At 43.8% G+C, this 7,711-nt stretch overlaps 1 pseudogene; it reads right to left on the bottom strand.

The window, feature by feature from the left end:
- Positions 1-2,135: 2,135 nt before the first annotated feature.
- Positions 2,136-4,341, bottom strand: LOC143507357 (heat shock 70 kDa protein-like; annotated as a pseudogene).
- Positions 4,342-7,711: the final 3,370 nt, after the last annotated feature.

Genomic DNA, 7,711 nt, shown 5'->3' with positions numbered 1-7,711 from the left:
GCGGAAAAGATCAAATGTTTATAAGCGTAGTGGTCCTTCAGCTTATTCTTATACACCAGTATTCCACAATCTCCTAAATTCTTCCAAAAAAGCGCAGAAATCTGTGCTACGTTAGCTAAGCTAGCTAATCTAGATAGCTTTGCTAGTCCCGTCAGATGTATGAGGCATCAGTTGTTCTCTGCATTTCTCATGGACACCCCAGAGAGTTGTTATGCTGATCCGCTAGTAGGAAGGGAGCAGGGCAAACGGTAGCTACTTCTGTACATCTAATCGTCGGTCCATCCTCAAGTTATCCGTAAACATCTGGTTTGGTTTCACCACCTCACAAGAACGAGCCAAAGTCTAGCGCGCAATCAGGACAACGGAGGGGGTCATCAGTGCTTCAGGACAATCTACAACAGCAGGGCGATTAAGCGGACTGGCAAAATGACAACCGACCCCTTTCATCCTGGAAACCCCCCTGTTCCAGCCACTAACGTCTTCTTCCCTCTGGTGGAATATTCATGGACATTTAAATCAGCACAACCAGATATGCGAACAGCTCCCCCAACCCCCCCTCCCCAGAGCTGTAGGGCTCATCAACCACAGTGGTCACTGCCCTTTAAACTTGAAACCTTAAACTAACCAAATAACTCCCGTTACTGTTGTACAGCAACTTCCCTGTAACTTATGCGTATTTGCACATCTGTATGAATGTAGCATTTTTGCAAACGCTCATATTTTGTCATTTGTATGTAACAGTTTTTTATGAATGTGTCTACATGTTAAACATGCATATGTACAGATGTTCAGCTATTGGTTCCATCCATGACTCTTTACTGTTCTTATTCTTTGATCTTGAGATTTGTCGTTTTATTTTCCCTTAGTTAAAATGCCTGTTAACAGTCTGTGTGCTTCTCACTTCTGTTTGGTAAGTAACATACTTGTTTGCACTCATCAAGACAAATTGCTTGTATGGGAAACAGTCTCGGTCTAAATAAAGTTTCTGATCTGAGCTGTCTGGCTGACTGAACTGTCACTGGTGCCAGTTGGGGGATTATTTATATGTCCTTAGGTAGCAGTAAGTACTGGTCACCAGTTGAGGAATCAAAGCAGATTTTGGTGAGCATGTTTCACTTGACATATAAGTAACTAAATAGATATGGAAAGCAATGATTAGTTTACGGAGGCATTGCTGGTTGTGAGCACATTATTGTGCTGATGAAAACGGTTAAGATCCAGTACAGAACAGCCCAGTGTTGAACTTTCCCCTGATCATATAAGTTTTAGTTCAGTTGTGGATAAATGTCCAAGTCAGTCAGATGCTGGACACAGTAGACAGAACTCGTAGACGAACACTGACCTCTGCTGTCCACTCTGACAGCCTTTCAATAGTTCATTTTTTGCCATTTATTTACTTTCTAGGACTGAAGCCCTCAAAAGTCACACACTGATGTATTAATTGATATGCAGCTTAAAGACAGCCATTGGCTAAAAGCAGCTGTAAAGAAGTGCAGTTTTGAAATGTAATGAACAAACTAAATCGCTTTTTGTAGCATTAGGAAGAATCCTTGGGAGGAGCAGAACTCCAAAGCAACCTTCCTCCTTGGGACATGCTGCATAGCAGCATTAATAAAGCAACCAGTCAGAACAGATCATAACCTGGAAACATTTGTGCGGTTTTCTTTCTCTGACAGTTCTAGTATTTTGGGAAGGCCCTTAAAGAGCAGAACTGTGCAGAGTAGCTAATCATGAAAGCACCAATTGGCCAGCAGGTGTGTGTAAAGGCTCGAGAATCTTACCAAGGAGAAATCAGCCTTTCACCTCATAACCCTGAGAAGGGTTTTGTTTCCTTACTTTACATCTTATATGGTTCATGATTTATAAGATAAATTACATTATGGACTGCCAATAACACAAAGGTAAGATGTTTTGTTCATAAAAGTTTATTAACAATAAATATAAAAATATCCATCCATCCATCCATCCAATAAATATAAAAATATTTTAGATCAATATTTACAACATACAGTAGGTGTAATTTCCTTTTTGTGCAAAGTTTCATTAGTAAAACAGTTAAAATCTCACATGTTGACAGTACATTAACATTTTCAACCTTGTAGTACATTGAACAATGGCAATAAAGTTATTTTTGATCCATATGAATGAATCATCCGCATGCCATGAAGGAGCAACACTTTTCCAGATGGTAAACTAATTCTAAAAGAGCAATTTGAGTCCACATAAGAAGTCCATTTCTCTAATCGACCTCTTCAATCGTGGGCCCCTGGGCACTGGCCCCTGAGGCAGCACGGGCCTGGGCTCCCACAGCCTCCAGCTGGCATGCCTCCCTGGTAGAGTTTGGTGATGATGGGGTTACACACCTTCTCCAGCTCCTTCAGCTGATGCTCATACTCCTCTTTTTCAGCCAGCTGGTTGTTCCTCCAGCCACGAGATGGCCTGGTTGCACCTCTCCACGAGTTTCTTCTGGTCATCCTCACTGATCTTGCCTTTCATCTTCCTCATCCTCTACACTGCTCTTCATGTTAAAGGCGTAGGACTCAAGGGCATTCTTAGCAGCAATCTTCTCTCTCTGGAGGTCGTCCTCTGCTTTATACTTGTCTGCTTCCTGCACCATCCTCTCAATCTCCTCCTTGCTCAGCCTGCCTTATCATTGGTGATGGTGATTTTATTCGCTTTGCCAGTGCTTTTGTCCACCGCAGACACATTCAGAATCCCATTGGCGTCAATGTCAAAAGTCACCTCAATCTGAGGAACTCCTCGAGGTGCAGGTGGGATGCCCGACAGCTCAAACTTCCCCAGCAGGTTGTTGTCTTTTGTCATGGCTCTCTCACCTTCAAACACTTGGATCAGAACGCCGGGCTGGTTGTCTGCGTATGTGCTGAAGGTCTGGGTCTGCTTGGTTGGGATGGTGGTGTTGCGTTTGATGAGTGCGGTCATGACTCCACCTGCTGTCTCAATGCCCAGGGGACAGCGGGGCCACATCCAACAGCAACAGATCCTGGACATTTCCAGACGTGTCGCCCATTAAGATGGCAGCCTGAACAGCTGCACCGTAAGCCACTGCTCATCTGGATTGATGCTCTTGTTCAGCTCTCTGCCATTGAAGAAATCCTGCAGAAGCTTCTGGATCTTGGGGATTCTCGTTGAACTCCGACCAAGACAACGTCATGGATCTGGGACTTGTCCATTTTGCATCTCTCAGGGCTTTCTCCACAGGCTCCAGTGTTCCCCTGAACAGTCAGAGCACAGCTCCTCAAAGCGTGCTCTGGTAATAGAAGTGTAAAAGTCAGTGCCCTCGTACAGGAGTCGATCTCAATGCTGGCCTGAGAGCTGAGGACAGGGTTCTCTTGGCTCTCTCACAGGCTGTGCGCAGCCTCCTCCATGCACGCTTGTTCTGGGCTCATGTCCTTCTTGTGCTTCCTCTTAAACTCTTCCACAAAGTGGTTGACCAAGGCCGGTTGTCAAAGTCCTCCCCCACCCAGGTGAGTGTCTCCTGCTGTGGCTTCACCTCAAAGATGCCATCTTCAATAGTCAGGATGGACACATCGAACGTACCTCCTCCCAGGTCAAAGATCAGAACATTGCGCTCTCCTCGCTTGCCTTTGTCGAGGCCGTAGGCGATGGCTGCGGCTGTGGGCTCGTTGATGATCCTTAGGACGTTCAGCCCAGCGATCACACCGGCGTCTTTGGTGGCCTGCCTCTGAGAGTCGTTGAAGTAGGCAGGTACAGTAATAACGGCATCGGTTACCTTCTGACCCAGATAAGCCTCAGCAATTTCCTTCATTTTCACCAGTACCATGGAGGAGATCTCTTCAGGGTAAAAGGGACTTCTTCTCTCCTTTGTACTCGACCTGAACCTTTGGCTTGCCTCCATCACTGATGACTTGGAAGGACCAGTGCTTCATGTCAGACTGCACGACCGATCGTCGAACTTCCGGCCAATCAGCCTCTTGGCGTCAAACACCGTGTGTTGGGGTTCATGGCCACTTGATTCTTTGCAGCATCTCCAATGAGCCTCTCTGTGTCTGTGAAGGCCACCGTAGCTGGGTGTGGTCCTGTTGCCCTGGTCATTAGCAATGATCTCCACTTTTCCATGCTGAAACACCCCCACACAGGAGTAAGTGGTGCCCAGGTCAATCCCAATAGCAGCTCCTTTAGCAGATGGCATCTTGACTGTTTGTGGTCACTATCTACAATTACACATATGAAAACAATGGCATCAATTAAGACAAATGCATTGAAACTAGTTATAAAACATTAACAGTAAGTACTGTTTTAGAATCTACTTTCATTCACTAGGTATTTAACATCAGCAGGCTATTGCTTACTGCTATTTTAAAAGTGGTTGTAGCACATAACATAGAAGTAAATAAAGTTATAACACATTAACAGTAAGTACTGTTTAGAATTTACTTTCATTCACTAGGTATTTAACATCAGCAGGCTGTTCCTTACTGCTATTTTATAAAAGTGGCCCAGCACATAACATGGAAATGAATAAAATTAAAGGCACTTACATTCAAGAAGGTTCAGAATTATCTGAAGATTGCGCCACAGTTAAAGCCGTAGGTTTATTCCTCCTCGTTCGTGAGTTTATCACCGCTCCGTCAACGCTGTGCTTCCCACGAACTGCCGCTCGTGCTTTATATTGAAGTAGTCAACGCCCCCCAGTCGCCTCGCGACGCTTCTGGAGATTTCTCCACGTTTGCGCGAGCTACCCAACCGGTAGCAGCCCGTCCAACAATACTGATGTGTATGAGAATGAATCAGTCCTTAAAGAAACCATTCGCATATAAGCATACTGGAAGAGTTTTGGAAAGCTACAATTCCATAAACAGGTAAAGAAGTGGTAACGTTTTTATTAATGGGATCCATATGCGAAAAGGGGAACAAGCATATATATATAGGTTCATATTTTACTTTTGAAAATTAGTTCAGCCTTCCTATCCCAAAATTGTCTGGTCTCTCACATTTAAAGACAACAAAATACGATATGTGGTTCAGTGAATCAGTTTAGAAAAAGTTTTCATTAACCTGGATTTTTACATAGATTGGACAGATTTTACTTATATACGACAAGCTTAACCTAGAACATTCAGGAAAAAGCTAGAAAGGTCCTGAACCCTCCCCCGTGCTCTCTCCGTAGAATGGTATGTTTCGAGTCTGCGGTGGGAGGGCCGAATCAGCTTTATTCTACTTGTTGGATTCGCACGAGCGTTGGAGAAACCGCTAGAAACGTCTGGAGGAGAATGATGGGCACTAGTGTTGCTGGGATATGTGTAAAATCAGATGGTTTATAACGTAGAAAAATGGAACGGGTGAAAACAGTGAGAGAACACTGTGGGTCATATTAAAGGGGAAACACATTCACACGGCACACCAAACAAAGGCACGTGGCCACGGGGGCGAGAAGGGTCCGTCTGCACTCCGCCCTTCGCCACGGCTCGCCCCCTCTCCGGTGAAGCTGAACCGGTGGGGTCGTGCCGACAATCTCCTGTGCATGCAGTTCTGGAGATACACAAGCAGGATTGAATGGATTCTTATAGTTACATGTGGGTTGTTCAGTATAGCTACTATATTATAGTATAGCTCATTCTGTATGTTCCTGCTTTTGCTAGGTCAGCTGCTCCATAATACCGAGACTACGGAACTGTTATGAGTTGCTCCGGAGAAGGGGGGAATGGTTTGTGTGTTGCACATAAATACACAGATGTTGTACAGTTGGCTAACCAACAGACAGGCTTGTTTCTGGAAAGAATGAAAGCGGAAAAGATCAAATGTTTTATAAGCGTAGTGTCCTTCAGCTTATTCTTATACACCAGTATTCCACAATCTCCTAAAATTCTTCCGAAAAAAGCGCAGAAATCTGGTGCTACGTTAGCTAAGCTAGCTAATCTAGATAGCTTTGCTAGTCCCGTCAGATGTATGAGGCATCAGTTGTTCTCATGCATTTCTCATGGACACCCCAGAGAGTGTTAATGCTGATCCCGCTAGGTAGGGAAGGGAGCAGGGCAAACGGTAGCTACTTCTGTACATCTATCGTCCGGTCCATCCTCAAGTTATCCGTAAACATCTGGTTTGGTTTCACCACCTCACAAGAACGAGCCAAAGTCTAGCGCGCAATCAGGACAAACGGAGGGGGGTCATCAGTGCTTCAGGACATCTACAACAGCAGGGCGATTAAGCGGACTGGCAAAATGACAACCGACCCCTTTCATCCTGGAAACCCCCCTGTTCCAGCCACTAACGTCTTCTTCCCTCTGGTGGAATATTCATGGACATTTAAATCAGCACAAACCAGATATGCGAACAGCTCCCCCAACCCCCCCTCCCCAGAGCTGTAGGGCTCATCAACCACAGTGGTCACTGCCCTTTAAACTTGAAACCTTAAACTAACCAAATAACTCCGTTACTGTTGTACAGCAACCTTCCCTGTAACTTATGCGTATTTGCACATCTGTATGAATGTAGCATTTTTTGCAAACGCTCATATTTTGTCATTTGTATGTAACAGTTTTTTATGAATGTGTCTACATGTTAAACAGCATATGTACAGATGTTCAGCTATTGGTTTCCATCCATGACTCTTTACTGTTCTTATTCTTTGATCTTGAGATTTGTCGTTTTATTTTCCCTTAGTTAAAATGCTGTTAACAGTCTGTGTGCTTCTCACTTCTGTTTGGTAAGTAACATACTTGTTTGCACTCATCAAGACAAATTGCTTGTATGGGAAACAGTCTCGTCTAAATAAAGTTTCTGATCTGAGCTGTCCTGGCTGACTGAACTGTCCACTGGTGCCAGTTGGGGGATTATTTATATGTCCTTAGGTAGCAGTAAGTACTGGTCACCAGTTGAGGAATCAAAGCAGATTTTGGTGAGCATGTTTCACTTGACATATAAGTAACTAAATAGATATGGAAAGCAATGATTAGTTTACGGAGGCATTGCTGGTTGTGAGCACATTATTGTGCTGATGAAAACGGTTAAGATCCAGTACAGAACAGCCCAGTGTTGAACTTTCCTGATCATATAAGTTTTAGTTCAGTTGTGGATAAATGTCCAAGTCAGTCAGATGCTGGACACAGTAGACAGAACTCGTAGACGAACACTGACCTCTGCTGTCCACTCTGACAGCCTTTCAATAGTTCATTTTTGCCATTTATTTACTTTCTAGGACTGAAGCCCTCAAAAGTCACACACTGATGTATTAATTGATATGCAGCTTAAAGACAGCCATTGGCTAAAAGCAGCTGTAAAGAAGTGCAGTTTTGAAATGTAATGAACAAACTAAATCGCTTTTTGTAGCATTAGGAGAATCCTTGGGAGGAGCAGAACTCCAAAGCAACCCTTCCTCCTTGGGACATGCTGCATAGCAGCATTAATAAAGCAACCATCAGAACAGATCATAACCTGGAAACATTTGTGCGGTTTTCTTTCTCTGACAGTTCTAGTATTTGGAAGGCCCTAAAGAGCAGAACTGTGCAGAGTAGCTAATCATGAAAGCACAATTGGCCCAGCAGGTGTGTGTAAAGGCTCGAGAATCTTACCAAGGAGAAATCAGCCTTTCACCTCATAACCCTGAGAAGGGTTTTGTTTCCTTACTTTTACATCTTATATGTTCATGATTATAAGATAAATTACATTATGGACTGCCAATAACACAAAGGTAAGATGTTTTGTTCATAAAAGTTTATTAACAATAAATATA

Source organism: Brachyhypopomus gauderio, unplaced genomic scaffold (genome assembly GCF_052324685.1).
Source record: "Brachyhypopomus gauderio isolate BG-103 unplaced genomic scaffold, BGAUD_0.2 sc686, whole genome shotgun sequence".
NCBI classification, from domain to species: domain Eukaryota; kingdom Metazoa; phylum Chordata; class Actinopteri; order Gymnotiformes; family Hypopomidae; genus Brachyhypopomus; species Brachyhypopomus gauderio.
Note: the sequence above shows the minus strand (reverse complement) of the source record. Positions and strands in the feature narration are given on the sequence as shown.